The following is a 19939-nucleotide window of genomic DNA, read 5'->3' as shown; positions in this document are numbered from 1 at the left end:
ATTGCAGGAACGGATCTAGCTGAACACTGTGAGCAGGACGCACTGCACTAAATGTAAATAGTCTAGAAGATAACAGGAACGGATCTAGCTGAACACTGTGAGCAGGACGCACTGCACTAAATGTAAATAGCAGGAACGGATCTAGCTGAACACTGTGAGCAGGACGCACTGCATTAAATGTAAATAGTCTAGATAGAAGATAACAGGAACGGATCTAGCTAAACTGAATACAGTGTATATATATATATATGCAACACCTGGGATGCATATATATACACAATACACTGTAAGTGCAGCTAACTGACTGACTGTTCTGCCTAATCTATCTAACTCAAATCAAATGACACTGTCTCTCTCTCTCTCTATCTCTCAGCACACCGGAACACACACTACACAGGGCCGCCGTGCAGGCGGCCTTATATAGTGTGGGGTGTGTACTAAATCCCCTGAGCCATAATTGGCCAAAGCCACCCTGGCTTTGGCCAATTACAGCTCTCTCTACTGACGGCGCTGTGATTGGCCAAGCATGCGGGTCATAGTGCATGCTTGGCCAATCATCAGCCAGCAATGCACTGCGATGCCGCAGTGAATTATGGGCCGTGACGCGCCACACGAATTTAGCGCGAACGGCCCATAACGTTCGCAATTCGGCGAACGATCGAACAGCCGATGTTCGAGTCGAACATGGGTTCGACTCGAACACGAAGCTCATCCCTAATAGTCTCCAATGGATATATATGTATATATATATATGTATATATATCCATATAGTCTCCAATGGAAGGATTAAGTTCCTTCCAAATGTTAGCAAATGTTCAAATTAATGCTGTTTTGTGCAGGGTGATTCAGTTTAGCTTTTGAATATTTTGATTTCTACATGCTTAGTCCTAATGGTAAATTGTAAGTGGCACCCAGTATTCAATGCCCTATACATTGGGTGAAGAGAATACTTTTTGAAAAAGCTTCATTAGTAATAAGATACAGTTGTGGTTTAATGCATTTTCCCTGAAACATGCTGTTATCTACTTTCTTTATCTTTTATTTTGGTTTGTTCTTGACAAACATATCACTATTCTTCTTTTCTTCTCAGGACCAATAGATACAGGGAAGACTATTGATGCCACACAAATATAATCTTATTCCATTTCTTCTAAACAGCATGGATAGACATCAGCATCTAATCTTCACAGCTTCAAATAGGCTAGCAGTCTAAACTACTCTGTCTAAACTACTCTAATACACTGATACATATACAAGTTTACATGGATCATAGATATTTGAGGTTTGATATTTAAGCAGAAATAAATAAGAAAAGCACAAATTACTACCTTTTTTTCTCATTCTGCCCTGTAATGCTAAATTATGGAATTGGTATATGTTGCTAACTTTTATGGATCTCATGTCTTTTTATGGAGAAATGTAATTTACTGTGTTTTGCTCAAATCTCATGGTGTGTCTGAAAACATTAGTGTTCTGCATTATTTGATTAATAATGGAAAACAGATATCACATTTATGGTTTCCCTAAATGGTTTTAAATGGCTAGAATATCTCAATTGCTTCCTGCTGTAAACCACATGTTTCTCTACTTGAGAACTTATGTTTAAAATATGTTTGTCTATCATTAGTCCCTAACCCCTATCTCTTTAGAAACATAACAATATGAAAAGACTTCTTTGTATTCCTTTGTGCTTGATCATTTTAGCAAAAACAAACCACACAAGACCATAATCAAAATGGGTCAACATGAACATGAGCGGTCCAATAATTCCAAAATATTTTCTTTGTTTTTATTATCTCCTAGACTCCATTAGCCAAATCATGTTTTTTATCTCTTAGTACTAATGCTAAGATTAAATCATAATGCTAAATCTACCGATTGACAATTTGTAACTAGTATTCTTTTCTCACTGAGTTTCTGCAATGTGTCATGTGATGTTAATTAATATTTATGTTTCAGCTTGGTTGAACTTTTTTTTTATTCTTATTTTTTTTTCTCTATTGCTGTGGAAAATGTAAAGGTTTTTATAGAGCGATTGCATACACCTAGTAGTAGTCATCATATACAACTGGACTTTTGTTGTTCTGGAATGCTAAAAGACGGTTGGCCACTTATCCAAGTGACTTCTTCAGTTTTGAGGAAGCCACAATAATGGGTAGTGAAATGTCTTTACCATTACAAAATGAGTCCAGTTAAAAGTGTCGGACTACAACTAGCTATTCTATTACCACAATAATGGGTAAGCCACAATAATGGGTAGTGAAATGTCTTTACCATTACAAAATGAGTCCAGTTAAAAGTGTCAGACTACAACTGCTTCCTGCTGTATTCTATTACCTGGGATATGAAACAGACTATTGCAAGTAACAAGCAAAAAACAGACATGTATTTATCTATTGCTATCCAGTAAACCTATCCTCTTTGCTAAAGTCAGCTTAAAACACATTTGAAACCCACATATACTGCATATGAACATCACAGCCACCTGCTAGACTTACCTGCAGAGTACACCACAGTAGTATAAAACCAGGTCCATGACCCATCCCATCCTGTGAATCAATAGTAAAGTACAATTACAGGAGGCTAATGTGCTGTTAAGCTAATTCTATGTAAAAACATATTCACCAATTTAAATGTACATGTCTCTAGACTAAATGGTGTTGAGTTCTGAATGCCTGCAGCTCAGCTCTAATCAAAGCTCTATATAATCCACTGTAGCCAGTTTTAACAAGCTTGACTGCAGACTTATATCTGAATACAAAATTTAACAAAAATAATTATTAAAACTCTATAATCTCGCATGTCACAAACTGGGGGTACAGGGGATACAAGGAGGTATGATCATCGGTTGTGCATCCTTTAAAGCCGACCAGCATGCTGGCAGATTGTTGGGAGAACCCAAAGTTCCTCAGTTCAGGCACAGGTAACAGCCTTAAACAACACATTGTCACCAGATGTCAAGGAACCATGACCACAGTGACTTGCTAACAAGAGCACACTCTTTGGTGGAGGAGGATTGAGGGGAGAGCTTACTTTGAACAGATAAAACAGTATATTACAGCCTGCTATACCACTGGCCACCGCTAGAGGTTGAGTCACCCAAATCTAGCTGGCTGGACACAAACAGGCAGATACAAATCTTGCATACAATTTGACACACTCTAAGGGCCACTTCACACCACAGAAATGCAGTCCGGATGCGTTGCAGATGCTTTTTTTGCATGTGCGTTTTTGGCGCATTTTTTCCCCCCTCGTTTTTCTTAACCTTCAATAAGGACATGTGTGTTCCAGTGCATTTTTGGTGCCTTTAGGTGTGTTCCAGAGCATTTTTGATGCATTTTACTGCGTTCCAGCACAGTTCAGTGCAGAAAAAATGCAGCATGTTACACTTTTTCTTCTGGAACTGGAACACACTGGAACTGACCACACTGGTGTGAACTATGCCATTGAAAACTATATGACCTACTATCCATGCATTTTTTTTTTTTAATTGAATTTAAAAATTAAGGTATACAAAACAAAGCCTATCAGACATACCCAAGCTTAAGAGAAAACACAGAAAAAAACTATTTAAAAAAATAAAAATAAAGGCACACAAAAAAATAGGAAGTTGGCAACCAGAGTCAAGATGACCTTACTCATTTCTGCCGGTAGGCACTAATTATGATTCAATAGAACAATTACCCCCATAACAATGAAATAACCAATGTCAAATACTGGGAAGCAGATAGGCACTAACCATGGGGGCACTGTCGTTAAGACGACCATATCCCTGGACTTCGTTCTGATGTCTCACACCTTAGAGAATTTGTTAGGGCATCCTCTAGATTCAGATGTGAATTTATGCAATGGCACCATTTTATTAACAACAGACTTCCAGAAGTCTAATTTAAGGAATATAGACTTGCAAGCATAAAACAATAACAGTCCTATCATAATTTTCATGACCCTGGAGGTGGCTAGCAAATGAACTAGACCCAATATACAAAAATCAATGGATACAGGTACAGAAATGGTAGTAACTGAACAAATGCAGTGAGAAATTTCAGTCCAAAAAATCTTAACGCCCAGACAGTCCCAAAACACATGTAAAAATGTGGCAGGGTCTTCCAAACAACGCCAGCATTTAGATGAGTGTAGGTAAAAAAATGTATGTAACTGTTGGGGAGTGAATGAGACTCTATGAAGAATTTAAAATTGCATTAACCTCCCTGGCGGTATTCCCGAGTGTGGCTCTGGGTTAATTTTCAGTACCAAAAGCGGTAACCCTGAGCCACACTCGGGATTACACCGAAGTATCCAGGTACAAGTACTTACCTTGTCCCTAGGATCCCACCATGTACTCCCGCTGTGTCCCCCAGCCAGATGCTCAGCCCGATGCTCTGTGTTCTGGGTTCCGTTCCCTGCGAGCGTCACAACGCATGGGGGTGGAACTGGCGGCACGTTCAAAAAGTACAAACATAACACACACTCAATACATTGTAATCTGTTAGGATTTCATTACTGTATCAAATCATTTGACATCAGTTTTGTCCCCAGTGCTTTGTACAGTGCCCTGCCTGCAGTTTTACCATTCTTTCTGCCTGGAAACTTAAGAATGTCCATGGCATCCAAAAAGCGCCCCTCTACGTAAAAAGTGGTTTATGACCAGCTTGAAAACAGTAATAGTGAAATAGAATCACTTGCAGAATTGAGGAATAGTGATTCGTGGGGAATTCGTCATCAGATACTGAAAGCAACGACAGCGATGATTCTGCGACTGAACCCAGTGATGTGCGAACTTGGTGCTCTATTGACTGTGATATGGATCACGCATCGCCCCCAAGATTCTCATCTACTGGAGCATCTGGTATGAAAGTAGACGTTGAAGATGACAACCCCTTGGCATACTTACAAATATTTCTGACCGATGAGGTTATTGAAAAAATAGTTACTGAGACAAACCGGTACCAAGAGCAACAATTAGCTACTACGCATCAGAGGTTTCCAAAAAGCAGAAAGTGGGAACCAGTGACTAAAGATGACATTTGGAAAATTCTGGGCCCAATAATACATCAGGGAGTGGTGGGGAAACCCCTGCAGAAGAAGTGATATTGGACAACTAACAAATTACTTGCTACTCCAATCTTTGGCACGGTTATGTCAGAGTACAGATTTCCCCTGATAATTAAATATTTACACTTTGAAAACAATGAAGAATTTGATGAAACTACTCATCCTGCACCAAAACTAAAAAAAATTGGGGAAGTATCTTAAATGATTCTAAAGAATTTCCAGTGGAACTATGTGCCAGAAAGAGATATCAGCATAGATGAAAGTCTAATGGCCTACAATGGAAGGCTCAGCAGGGTACAATACATTGCATCAAAGAAAGCATCATTTGGCGTAAAATCCTTCATGCTATGGTAATAGTCAACTGGCTACATTTGGAATTCAGTCCTATACACTGGAAAAGGAGCACAATTCAATCCAAACTACAGCAACTGCGGAATGGCAACATCTTTCATTCTTTCACTCATTGAGCCATTGCTAAAGCAGGGCTATGGCGCAACAACCGACAACATTTATGAACTTTATACGTTTTTTTCTGCAAAACAGATGCCTTATGGAACCGTTAGGGCTAACTGGAACAACATGCCACCAATGTTTGGCAATAAGAAGCTGAAGACTGGAGAAATGATTGCCTTGCAGAAAAGGAAAATGATGGCACTGTGATGGAGTGACAAGAAAGATGTGTGCCTAATGAGTACAGTTCAAAATACTTCCACTGTTGGTACACACGAAAGGTGGGAAAGAAATCATGAAGCCACAAGTAGTGATAGACTAAAATAACACCATGGGAGGTGTCAACGGAGCCGGCCAAGCAGTGACATTCTACTCAGCAATGAGGAAACAGCAAAATAAGATCTACAAGAGGATCTTCAGGTTTCTTCTTGAGCAATGCTTGTGGAATGCCTACTGTAAGGGAAGTCCGGTTAACAGACGCGCATTGGCATGCAGGCACGGGCACACCAGCGTGTGCACAAAGAATATAATGTATTTGCACATGCATGAGTGCACACAGGGGCGCGAGCAGGCGCACGCGCTTGCACATGTGCACGTACTGGCACCAGACAGCCTATTTAAACTGAGCAATAAGCCTTGCTGAGTGGTCTTTCAGTTTGTTCCTGTTAACCTGTGCCTTGATCTGTTCCAGTTACCTGTGTTTGACCCGGCTTCACCTGTACCTTCCTTTGGACTTCCGCCTGCCTACCTGTGACCTTGGCTTGTGTTTGACTCTGCTCCTGTCTCATGTTCCTGTACCTCGCTACCCGGCTGTGTACCAAACCCGGCCTGTATCCTGTCTCAGCTTCTGCCTCACGTTCCTGTACCTGCTCTGCCTGGCTGTTGATGACCCCCTGACTTATGTTCCAGCAATGCTTTTGCCTGCTGATCCAGGCGACACAGAGTTCCAGTTCTCAGTGCCTGTCTGGTGATCTACAGCCATCGGGTTCCTACCAAGGCCCAGCTGGTGCCACCCGCTACATCTGCCCTCGTGCCACTCTGTGTCCTTCACACCCTGTCATCTCTACCAGGGGTGTTGGACAGGAGGTGCAAGAGAAGCCCTCTCTACAGCTCGATCTCCACCAGGTATGTGACAGTACCACTCAGCCAGATGTTGGAGATCGAGAGAGGGGCTTCGCCTCTGGAGTCACTATGCTTGCAACTTGCCTCTCTTACCCAGGCAGTCAGCACCTTGCAAGAAAGCTAGCTGCAGCTGGAGGGTGCATCCAATCCATGGCCTCTACCTCAGCTTTGATTAATTTATTGTTTAGAAGGAGCAGCATTGACACTGGGTTATCCATGGGATTATTTGTTAATTTTTGTTTTTTTGCATAAAGTTTGTTATTTTTTTTTTTTAGCACAATACTCTCCCCTATAGTGATTGCGCTGAGGGTTTTTTTTTTTTTTTTTTACTCATTCTCTGTTGCATATAACTTGTAGTGTGAAGGCCTGTATAGCGTCACTAGCTAGTGCGCATGTGCGGGCGTTCATTTGAGAGATAAAAAAAGGCTTCTCCATTCTTCCACTTTGTTTCCACCTACACTACAGGGTAAACGTTTGTGCATTTTGGGCCTGGCCAGATATCTTTCCCATCTACAAAAGGTTAGTATGTAGTGACTATACCCCATGTATGGCTGCTGCTGTTAGTTTCCATGTGCATTAAGTTATGCGACTGTTCCATTTGATATATAGATGATGGATATAGCCACTCATAAAGAGGTATATATACTTTATATAATTGGTCTGCACATATTTGTGCTGCTTTCTTCTATGTGATGGCTTGTTGCTGTATTTATGCTCATTCATCCTCTGTTGGCATATATCTTGGCTTTCTGAGGCTATAGCTTCTTTATTATTTGAGAATGCTTTGGAGTGGTACCTGCCCAATTGCTGATTATATTGTACTATGGTGATTACCAGTATGGACATGTAGACCCTCTCTGGAGGGCTGAGTCTGTATGCTGTGACAGCTAGACAGCTATCAGTACAAGCTCCTTAAATCAGCATAGTATATTTTCCTATTTAAGTACCATACCTCCACTGATGATACAATATATATAAAGATTGAACCTACTCCTTCCTAACAATAAGTTTGATTGTTAAATATACTACTATATCCGTTACCTTATAATCATATATATAATCATGGTGCTATAAACAATAAATCTGTTCTCTTTACAGAAATATCTGTGCTCTGCTTGATATCCGCTAACATTACCAACAAAATCAGCAGTACCATTCAAGTCTGCAATTTGGGAAAATGGTCTACTTACTCAAACTCACCTGATGCTCATAACTATTCCAACTGATGATGACTGTGCCGGATCTCATACTCTCCAACGCTTCCCTGTAACCTTTGAGCCTTACTCTACATCTGGCTCGATATTAGGAGGTATTGATAGTGCAAACCCTACTTTGGATTGGTATGTCTTCTCCAATCTTTGCATTAACGATGCTCCTGTATATTCCTTTATCCCTGATCTTTATTTTGATCTGTAACTGTGTTTCATTGTAGCATATTGTATTGCAGTAATACCCTACATGGAATGCCCCTGAAGAAAGGACTCTCCTGAAACGCGTCAGGCTCAATACTGAAGGAACTGCATTTACATATTCTGTTCTGCTTTTTGTTTTTATGTATTCTAGCTAAGGTGATGTATGCACCACACTTTTTATACTAATAAAAAAAATTTCTATTTTCTGATACTTTGTTGAGAACTCCAGTAAAGCAGAGATTCCTTTATTTATCCAGGGAACTGCTGGGAGTTCCCTGGATAAATAAAGGAATCTCTGCACTACTGAAGTTTTTTCTTCCCTCCCTTTTTTTCTTCCCTGCTGGGAGTTCCCTGGATAAATAAAGGAATCTCTGCACTACTGGAGTTTTTTCTTCCCTCCCTTTTCTTGGATAAACCATTGAACGCTGTGGAAGTGGCTACTCATCGGCTTGCAGCTCCTGTCCCCTCAGTTATCCATTGGTGTGCAGCACCTGTCTCCTGTGAATGTGCAATGGAAGGTATTCCCTATTGACGCCAGCTGGTCACCCGTAAGGGAAGTGAGTCCTCAACAGTGTCCCTGTCATTTCTACTAAGCCTGTTTTGACCCCCCTGAGAAGGGCGGTCGCAGTCTTTCCGGTAAGCTTCCATTTTTTATTGAAAGGTGACAGACAGCACAAGCAGTGGAGAACACAGTCCCAGGGTTCTGTACTGAAAACCTTTCGTTGGGACACCTTTACTTTATGAATATATGAATCACAATGACCAAACCTGCCCACTGAATAAATAGAGGTGTGATCACATATAAACATCTATCATTCTGGTGTTATTGAAAGATTTAAGTGGATTTTCAACATACAAATTTTACCAAATTTTGGCTCTTTTCCTTTCTCCACTGTTAGCACTGGTGTGATCCCTAGACTACTAAATTTATATGTATTTTGTAGAACAACTTGTACACAGCCGAAAGATATGCTTGTGCCCTTTTGGAGTTTCCATGAAACATACCACAAAGGTAGATTTAGGCAAGATCTGATGATTATATTTTTTCTCCTGCCTGGCAATCTTTAGCTGATAGCAGAGGTGTTGAGGAACTTTTTGGAGTAGAGATTAAGCACTGATTCATCACTTTTTAATTTTCCTAAATATTATTATGTAGATCTGTCTCATCTGTAGAGATCAGGGCCTGGACCCGGGGTGGGCAGGAGGGGCGCTTGCCCTGGGCACTGTGGTATCATGCGAGGTAGGAGGGTACTGTGAAGAGATTGGGGGAGGGATGATTGGGGGTATTTGTGCTACGAGGGAAAATTTTGGGGGCGGAATTTGTGCTGGAAAGGGGGATTTAGAGTGGGGGGAGAGCATGTGTACTTGGAGAGGAAATTTTAAGGGTAGAGGATTTGTGCTAGGAGGGATGATTTTTTGGGGGGACATTTGAGCTGGGGAGATTTGGGGTTGGGGGTAAAGATTCGTACTGGGAGGGGGATTTCAGCAAGTGGGGGGACGGGATTTATACTGGGAGGCGTAGGAATTCATGCTTAGTGGGTAATCATGCAGATTAGTGCTTACTTTTTTTGGGGGGGGGGGATTTTTGCTGACATATAATACTTATGCATCTTGTGGGGGAGGGGGGGGGGCAGTTTAGCATGTTCACCCTGGGCCCTAGGTGACTTTGTCCTGGCACTGACAGAGATTCACATAATTCAGGAATTATGTATTTAATAATTCAGGTCACCACAGCATGTGAATTGTATGTATTCCAATAATGGGACAAATCTTCATGCACGTTGTCTCAGCCACCGTTATGCCTGGTTGGCTCTTCAGCCTGCTTCCTGTATGCTTTTTTATACTAGAGAATAACACTTTTTCTCAGCTGTTGGTATTAGAGAATAGGAAACATTCTAAGCTGAACAATTGTGCTCCCGAATATGGTTCAATAGGGAACATCTGTATTATAGCTCCACCAAAGCAGGGCTGAAAGCATTCACACATACATAATTTGCATTTTTTTTCTTATATGGATATAATTGCATGCTAATACTAGCAGAATCGATACACTTTTCATATGTATTCATAACATAACATAAATCCATATACCGGTATATCCAAATATATCCATATTGAAAGGTTTTCAACAACAATATATTTTTCTTTGAACGCTAATATAATAAGTGGCATTGTCCTTCAGTTACTTGTTGCAGTATTTTTAGCAATAAATTTATACCAAGCTTGAGATCACATGGCCTGAAAAATCTTAAGTATCTGCAGCTGCTTACATTGCAAGAGTTCTCAACCGCATTCTTGACGTGATTCATACATCCAAGATGCAGCCACAATCTTAAGAAAAGTAGGGAATGAGCAAATGCACTTGCAATCCAGATTGTCATTAAAGTTCATATACTGTGTTCTCTTTGAATTATTCATTTTCTAATGTACAATATTACTGTAAAATTTAAAATGAAACCTAAGTACACTAATAGAATCAGTGAATTATTTATACTGAAATATACAGTATATTATTCAATTTGCTGTATAATTTCACCTTTCAAACAAATTAAGCAATTAAATCATTTAGAGACCATTCTTCCCATCTTTCCCTAAAAGTTCCTGAAAGTAGAATTCTATTCAAAATTGAAATCTTCATTTTTTGTAAAATAAATCATGTGCAGCAGTGGCGGAATTACCAGGGTCGCAACAGTCGCAGTTGCGACTGGGCCCGGCATTCCTCCACTTTGGGGGGGCCCAGCGGGGTTGATCTTCACACACGGCTCTGAGCGGAGATCGCGTGTCATAGATTAATAGCACAGAGAGACACCGGTGGCATTAATGTTCTATTTCTCTGGCACAGATGAGAGAGGACACACAGCTGATCTCACGGCTCCCCCTTCTCCCCCTCCTCTCTCCTGTGTGCTCCGTGGGAAATATGAGCTCTTAACTTTACACTTGACTGCCCGCGGAGCACACAGAAGAGGGGAGGGGGGAGAAAGGGGTGCAGTGAGATCAGCTGTGTGTCTCTCATCTGTGCCAGAGAGGACCGACAAATAGAACATTAATGCCACCGGTGTCTCTCTGTGCTATTGTTATATGACACACGATCTCCGCTCAGAGCTGTGCTGTCCTGAGAAGGCAGACAGCACTGATGGAAATTAATAGCAGGCACTGATGAGCACTAATAGAAGGCACTGATGAGCACTGATAGAAGGCACTGATGAGCACTGATGGGCACTGATGAGCACTAATAGAAGGCACTGATGAGCACTGATAGACGGCACTGATGAGCACTGATAGAAGGCACTGATGAGCACTGATGGGCACTGATGAGCACTGATAGAAGGCACTGATGAGCACTGATAGAAGGCACTGATGAGCACTGATAGACGGCACTGATGAGCACTGATAGAAGGCACTGATGAGCACTGATAGAAGGCACTGATGGGCACTGATGGGCGCTAATAGAAGGCACTGATGAGAACTGATAGACGGCATTGATGAGCACTGATAGAAAGCACTGATGGGCACTGATGAGCACTGATAGAAGGCACTGATGAGCACTGATAGAAAGCACTGATGGGCACTGATAGAAGGCACTGATTGACACCGATAAAAGGCACTGATGGGCACTGATAGGAGGCATTTATGGGCACTGATAGGAGGCACTGATGGGCACTGATAGGAGGCACTGATGAGCACTGATAGGAGGCACTGATGAGCAATGATAGGCCACATTGATGAGCACTGATAGGCTGCACTGATAGGAGGCACTAATGTGCACTGATAGGCTGCACTGATAGGTGGCATTGATGGGCACTGATATGTGGTACTGATGGGCACTGAGGAACACTGATAGGCAGAACTCAGGCAGTATTGATGGGCTTTGATGGGCAGAATTGAAGAGTACTGACAGGTGGCACTGATGGACGCAGTTAGGTGGCATTAATGAGCACTGATAGGTGGTGCTGATAGGCAGAATTGATGGCCACTAATAGGCGGCATTAATGAGCACTGATAGGTAACACTTGTAGGTGGAAGTGATGGGCACTGATAGGCGGCACTGATGGGCACTAATAGATGGCACTGATGATTGGGGCACTGATTATCAGTGTAAACAATTTACTGACATTCTTGACAGTTAATGGCAGTCCTTTCCTAACACAAACACAGCGTGTGAGGAAAGGGCTGTGGATAACCAGTCTGTTTACATGTGATCTGCTGATCACATGGTAAAGGGCCGATGTGATTGCGCTGGATGCATGTCCCAGGGGTCATGTGGGAAGCACGATTTTGGGAGGATGTCCATGGACACCCTCCCAAAATTGAAAGCCCGGGGCTCGGATGGAAGGGGGGCCCATCATGGTTTCTTGCACCGGGGCCCTGAATGTTCTAGTTACGCCTCTGGTGTGGGGGGGGGGTGGGGGGTAGCTGGTATGGTCACCCCAGGCATAACATTTAGAGGGGCACAGAAATGCCCCAGCCGACTGCGTACTTCAGGGAGCCTGGGGTCCAACCGGCCCACACCCCCATAACGCCGCAATCACATCTGTCTACAGTTGCATGCATTTCTCTCCCCGCTGGCTGCATCAATAAGCACTCACTGCAGACTGGACTACAGCTGACTCCACCTCGGCTCTGACGTCTCATGTACACAGGCCGGGAGGAAGAGCCGGGCAGGAGTAGAAGGGACGCCGCTGCACAGCATCTGTGCTGATCTAAGATATGTAATAACAGGTTTATTGGAGTCTTGCAGAGGAGGGGGACATGGTGACTGTGATGGCGGGGGGGGGCAATGGCAGGTAATAATTATGCTGTCAGGAGTGATTTTAGGGAGGGGGGTGGGGGTTAGAAGATATTTGTTAGGGGGTGCTTTGTTTTGGGTTAGAGAGGACTTGTGCTAGAAGGAGGGTATCCTGCATGAGATGCAGAAGGCAATTGTCCCAGATGTCCACGCTAGCACACCCCTGCCAGGTGGGTTAGTGGAGCCAATTCGGCATTGGGCTCCGGGACTCAGCCTGGATTTGTGAGGCACATTGACTTTGTTCCAATCTGGGTGTATTTGGGGGGTGTAAGATGATTTGTGCTGGAGGGGATTGGGAAGCCGAGGAATTGTTCCAGAATGGGGGGGGCTGTGCTGGAGGAGAGGGGGTGGGTTTGAGGGATAGGATTTGTGCTGGGAGGAAGGATTAGGGGAAGGATGATTTGTGCTCAGGTTTGAAGAGGGGCAATAAGGGTCTGTGCCAGGATGGGGGGGTGGAAGTTAGAGGGGGGAGGGTTTGTCCTGAGAAAGGGGGATTGAGGGGATGATTTGTGCTGGGCAGGGGGCAAAGATTTGCTTTGGGAGGGATGAGTGTACAAGTTAGTGTTGTTTTTTTTAGAGGGGAGGGAGTTGGAAATTTTGCTGAAAGGGTAAATTGGGGGAAAATACTGCCTGCGGGGGAGGGGGATTTTGCACTCTCCTGACCCCTACACTGTGCGACACACACCCCTTACTCCTGCACTTCTTTTGGTTTGTACTCCTGATTCCTACTATTTACATACTCCTGCCCCTACATTCTGTGCATAGCACTGCTGGCTCCTACACTCTGTGCATTATGTACTTGGAATTCTCCTATGGATGTAATTTTTGCCCAGTTTCTTTCTTATGCTTGAATCATTAACAATGACCTTAACTGAGGCAAGTGAGGCCTGTAGTTATATAGCTGATGTTCTGGGTTCTTTTATGACCTCCTTGGTGAGTTGTCGTTGTGTTCTTTGAGTATTTTTGGTTGGCCAGCCACTCCTGGGAAGGTTTACCACTGTTGCAAGTTTTCTCCATTTGTGGATAATGGCTCTCACCATTGTTCGCTGGAGTCCCAAAGCCTCAGAAATAGCTTTGTAACCTTTTCCAGACAGATACATGTCCATTACTTTGTTTCTCATCTCTTCTTGAATTTCTTTAGATCGCGGCATGATGTGTTTTGCTTTTTGAGATTTTTTAGTGTGCTTCACTACATCAGCTCAGTTTGATGGTCTTGGCAATTTTCTTATAGCCTAGGTCAGTGATGGTGAACCTAGGCACCCCAGATGTTTTGGAACTACATTCCCCATGATGCTCATGCACTCTGCAGTGTAGTTGAGCATCATGGAAAATGCAGTTCCAAAATATCTGGGGTGCCAAGGTTCACCATCAGTGGCCTAGGCCATCTTTATGTAGAGCAACAATTCTTTTTTACAGATCCTCAGAGAGTTCTTTGCCATGAGGTGCCATGTTGAACTTCCAGTGACCTGTATGAGAGAGTGAGAGCGATAACACCAAATTTAACACACCTGCTCCCCATTCACACCTGAGACCTTGTAACACTAATGAGTCACATGACACCGATGAGGGAAAATTGATAATTGGGCCCAATTTGTACATTTTCACTTAGGGGTGTACTCACTTTTGTTGCCAGCGGTTTAGACATTAATGGCTGCGTGTTAAGTTATTTTAACGGGGACATCAAATTTATACTGTTATACAAGCTGTACACTCACTACTTTACATTGTAGCAAAGTGTCATTTCTTCAGTGTTGTCACATGAAAAGATATAATAAAATATTTACAAAAATGTGAGGGGTGTACTCACTTTTACTTTTGTGAGATACTGTATATATCATAGTTTGTGGACTGTATAACTTTCATGCAGACTTATTTGGGTTATTTTCATCAAAGAAATGTAGCAGCATACGTTTTGGCTTAAATTTATAAAGAATGATTATTTATATGCAAAATATAACAGAAATGAGGGGAAACACTTTTTTTTTCTTTTTTCAAAATGTATGGTCTTTTTTCATTTATTTAGAAAAACTTTGAAAACCTACCAAAAGAAAGCTCTATTTATGTGAAAAAAATTACTAAAAACTTCATATGAGTACAGCATGCATGACTGCGCAATTGTCATTCAACGTGTGACAGTGCTGAAAGCTGAAAATCGGCCTGAGCAGGAAGGGGGTGAAAGTGCTCCGTATTGAAGTGGTTAAAAAGACAACTGGGGGGCTGTCAATTGACAACAAGGCTTAAAGGATAAGTTCACCTTTGGGAACATGTTACATGTTCCACCCATTTTTAGGCTGGAACATGTAACATGTTCCCACTGCTGCAGCTGCTCCCCAACCTGCCACCTCCAGTGACAGTGAGCCAGACATCTTCTGCTTGAACCCGCTGCCACAATTTTAAACAACGCTCTGCCCACCCAGCCGCATCATTCATTCAAAGAGTTCTGTGAATGGGATAACTACAAGTACCAACAGCCTTTGCAGCTGTCGGCTTGTAGTTCTCAATGAACTACCAGGGTGCTGTTGAGCACTCTAGGTAGTTTATTGTTTCTTTCTGTCAGTATGTAACTGCCTGCTTATACGAGGTATGAGCAGACAGCTTACACAGACACTCTGCAGGAGTTCGATCTTGATCCAGAGCTGCACCCAAGAGCAGAGGCTCTCTTCATTGGCTTCTGCTACTGTCAATCAAATTGACAAGGGAGTGGGGGCGGAGCCAAGCTGTATGTGTCTCACAAAAGAGGTGGAGCCAGGAGCGCCAAGAGGAGGTTCGACTGCTCTTTGCAAAACCATTGAACAGAGCAGGTAAGTATAACATGTTTATGTTATGTTGGCTCTGGGGTGCATCAGCATCTCTGGAGGAGGCGGGGCATGATGTCATCTGGAGCCCGGGAGAAAGGAAATCTCGCCTGCCGATCTGACTGATGAGACGTGAGTTCTGTGAATTTGGGTGGAGGGAGAGGGGATTGTGTAGATGTGACTGTGACAGACTGAATTTTAGTTGGCACAGCATAACCTGGGGGGAGGAGAGGAATTATAGTGAGCACAGTATAACCTGGGGAGGGGGGAGAGGGATTATAGTGAGCACAGCATAACCTGGGTGGAGGAGAGGAATTATAATGAGCACAGCCTAACCTGGGGAGGGGGGAGAGGGATTATAGTGAGCACAGCATAACCTGGGTGGAGGAGAGGAATTATAGTGAGCACAGCCTAACCTGGGGAGGGGGGAGAGGATTATAGTGAGCACAGCATAACCTGGGGGGAGGAGAGGAATTATAGTGGGCACAGCATACCCTGGGGGGGGGGAGAGGGATTATAGAGAGCACAGCATAACCTGGGTGGAGGAGAGGAATTATAGTGAGCACAGCCTAACCTGGGGAGGGGGGAGAGGGATTATAATGGGCACAGCATAACTTGGGGGGGAGGAGAGGAATTATAGTGGGCACAGCATAACCTGGGGAGGGAGGAGGGAGGTGAATTATAGTGGGCACAGGATAACCTGGGGGGAGGACAGGAATTCTAGTGAGCACAGCATAACCTGGGGGGGGGGAATTATAGTGAGTACAGCATAACCCGAGTGGGGGGGATTATAGTGGGCACAGATTTACCTGGGCCAACGCTACCACTAGGGGAACTAGGCAGCCGCCTATGGTGCGCTGCCATCTAGGGGATGCAGCCATGGGCCCAGTCATGGTAGGGCCCGGTCCGGTGACAGCAGGTGCAAGGAGTGGGACAGCGAAGGTGGAAAGGTGCGGGCAGGATGACATCCCGTGATCCTGACTCCAGCTACTGCCATCCCTACAGTGCGATCGGGCAGCCCTGGAGACAGAGACCGTGGGGAAGGAGAGCAGTAAGGGTGGGGCAAGCACCAATACCCGGGAGGGAGAAAACATCTATAGACGCAAGCACAGCACCCCTGACGACCAGTGCCTGCCAGGGCCTGGGGCCCCTGGACTCCTTCAACCTCCTCTCCACTCCCAGGCCCAAAGGACAGGCTGACTGGGGGACCAGAGAATAAGGACGGGCGGGAGGCGCAGGCAGCCAGGGACCCCTCCATCTCACAGAGATCCGCTGCAGAGCACCTCCATGATCACAAAAATGGGTCCTGCCTGCTGCTGGCATAAAAGGTACTGTACTGACCATCAAACACACCTCCCGGCAGACAGGGCTAGGGGTCTCTCTGTCACCCCCCTCTCTCTCTGTCACCCCCCCTCAGTCACCCCCTCTCTCTCTGTCACTCTCTCTCTGTCACCCTCTCTCTCTGACACCCCCCTCTCTCTGTCACCCCCTCTCTCTCTGACACCCCCCCTCTCTGTCACCCCCTCTCTCTCTCTCTGTCACCCCTTCTCTCTCTCTCTCTCTCTCTCTCTCTCTTTCACTCCCCCTCTCTGTCACCTCCTCTTCTCTATCACCCCCTCTCTCTCTGTCACCCTCTCTCTCTGTCACCCCTCTCTCTCTGTCACCCCTCTCTCTCTGACACCCACCTCTCTTTGTCTCCCTCTCTCTTTCTGTCACCCCCCCTCTCTCTCTCCATCACCCAACTCTCTCTCTCTGTCACCCCCTCTCTCTCTCTGTCCCCTCCTCTCCCTGTCACCCTCTCTGTCACCCCTCCTCTCTCTCTGTGTCACCCATCTCTCTCTCTCTCTCTCTGTTACCCCCTCTCTCTCTCTCTGTCAGGGGGTGTATGAGGAATGCGTGGAGTGTGCTGTGAGTATAGGGGGTGTATGGGAAATGCATGGAGTGTGCTGCGAGTATAGGGGGTGTATGGGAAATGCACCCCCTAGGAATGCTTAGAGTGTGCTGTGAGTGTAAGGGGTGTATGGGAAATGCATTGAGTATGCTGCGAGTATAGGGGGTGTATGGGAAATGCATGGAATGTGCTGCGAGTATAGGGGGTGTATGGGGAATGCATGAAGTGTGCTGCGAGTATAGGGGATGTATGGGAAATGCATAGAGTGTGCTGCGAGTATAGAGGGTGTATGGGAAATGGGGAAATGCATGGAATGTGTTTATATTAGATCATTTTCTGCTGTGTTTAAAAATTTTGACTTTTTAAAAAAAAAAACATTTTGGGGGGTGCATGTAGCTGTTTTTTCTCTCTGTCACCCCCTCTCTCTCTCTCACTCTGTGTCACCCCCTCTCTCTCTGTCAGGGGGTGTATGAGGAATGTATTAAGTGTGCTGCGAGTATAAGGGGTGTATGCAAAATGCATGGAGTGTGCTGCGAGTATAGGGGATGTATGGGAAATGCATGGAATGTGCTGCGAGTATAGGTGGTGTATGGGAAATGTATGGAGTGTGCTGCGAGTATAGGGGGTGCATGGGAAATGCATAGAGTGTGCTGCAAGTATAGGGGGTGTATGGGAAATAGGGAAATGCATGGAATGTGCTTATATTAGATCATTTTCTGCAGTTTTTTTACATTTTGACTTTTTTTTAAAAAAAATTGGGGGAGGGGGGTGCATATAGCTGGTCTTGGGTGCCTTGGGGGGAGGAATTATAGTGGGCACTGCTTAACCTGGGGGGAGGGGAGGAATTATAGTGGGCATAGACTGTACACAAAATCATATATAATGGCAGTGTTTTATTTTCTAAAAATGATGTGCTGAGGTGTCTGTGAAACTCTTATTTGTGGCGCACCTATCTAAGCATATTTTATGGGTGCAAAACGGTTTTTGTTTTATTTAAGCACATCCCTTTAAGCCCTTCCCACTGGTAATGCAATTTGACAACGCCCACTATTCACCGTGAACGGAATCTGATGAAATTGTTCTTATTTTTCTGCTGAGTTGACAAACCTCTACATTTTGCCTGTTTGGTAGTAGCAATATGATACTTGTGATCATTACATGGGAATACAGTTTTTTTACAGCATTCTGTCACTGTTGTCATCACTCATGACTGTACTAAATGCCAATTTAGTTCTGACACTCCTTGAAATACTTACCTTCCTGGCGATCTATCAGTCTATATTCATGTGGAGCAGTGTTTTAGTCTAGTGACTGTGCATGGGTCCAAGGCTGCATCATTGTAGGATATTATTATAGTTGTATTAAAAACTGTTTTTGCTATATGCTCTCTCTTTGCCAGTATTCAACATCTCCCATCCATTGAATAATTCCATTTGCTATTAGGATCTATTTAACTACAAGAAGCTGGTTTATTAAAGGCAAATAGGTTGTTCAGTTTGCAAGGGAATATGCACCTTGCAAGCGAGTTTTCACTTAGCTTAGTTGATGTGGTGAAAATGTAGGCCCTGTTCACATATACTGCAGTAAATTTTACCACACATGAAAAATGGAGGTCACTGTAAGAAAATATATAAAAGATTTTGTTTTCTTTGTGTCTTGTTCACACCACAATGCTGGTGTCATGTGCGGTGCATTTTGTTAAAATGCTACATGTATGCATTTTTTTACAATGCAATGAAGGAAAATGCATGTAAAAGCAATGAAAATCTACTGACGAAAAGCATACTATTTACCATTTTGTCCTTTCCAAGGACCTACAGTATACCAATTTAACATGCATAAAATGTGTCGTCGTATGTCAACGTGTGTTAAAAGACATGTCAATGCTTGTTAAAACGTGTTAATGCACATAAAAATGCATGCCAATGGAAGGTAATGCCCATTCATTTTTCGTGTATTTTCCTGCATTTTATTGCACATTTATGTGTGAACAGGCCTTACTTTGCAATGCAAGGAAAATTGAACAAGAATAGTATTTTGGTTTGCACATCGATGGATGATGGAATTTAGCACAGTTTCCCCACACTTACTAAGCTGAGTTAAAATTCCTTAGCAAAATGCAAATTCCTTTGCAAAGTGAGCAGCCTTTTTGCCTATAGTAAATCAACCCCTATGTGTTTCCCTGTCTTTGACAATGAATTGAGATCAATTAATTGACTAATCTTTGATGGCCATGCGCAAGACTATTTGTACAATTTTTTTGCTAGCTGATAATAAGTTGTGTCCAACAGGCAGCGTCAGATTTTACAAATATATATTCTACAAGTATTGTACAAGTACTTTTACTGAAGCAAGAAGACCGCTGCTCACAGATGAGTCGAACAGACCATAATCCTAAAAGCATGCTGCAAACGGTGGGGTGCACGCC

Source organism: Aquarana catesbeiana, linkage group LG02 (genome assembly GCF_042186555.1).
Source record: "Aquarana catesbeiana isolate 2022-GZ linkage group LG02, ASM4218655v1, whole genome shotgun sequence".
NCBI lineage: Eukaryota > Metazoa > Chordata > Amphibia > Anura > Ranidae > Aquarana > Aquarana catesbeiana.
The sequence above is the reverse complement of the archived record's forward strand: the minus strand, read 5'-3'. Positions refer to the sequence as shown.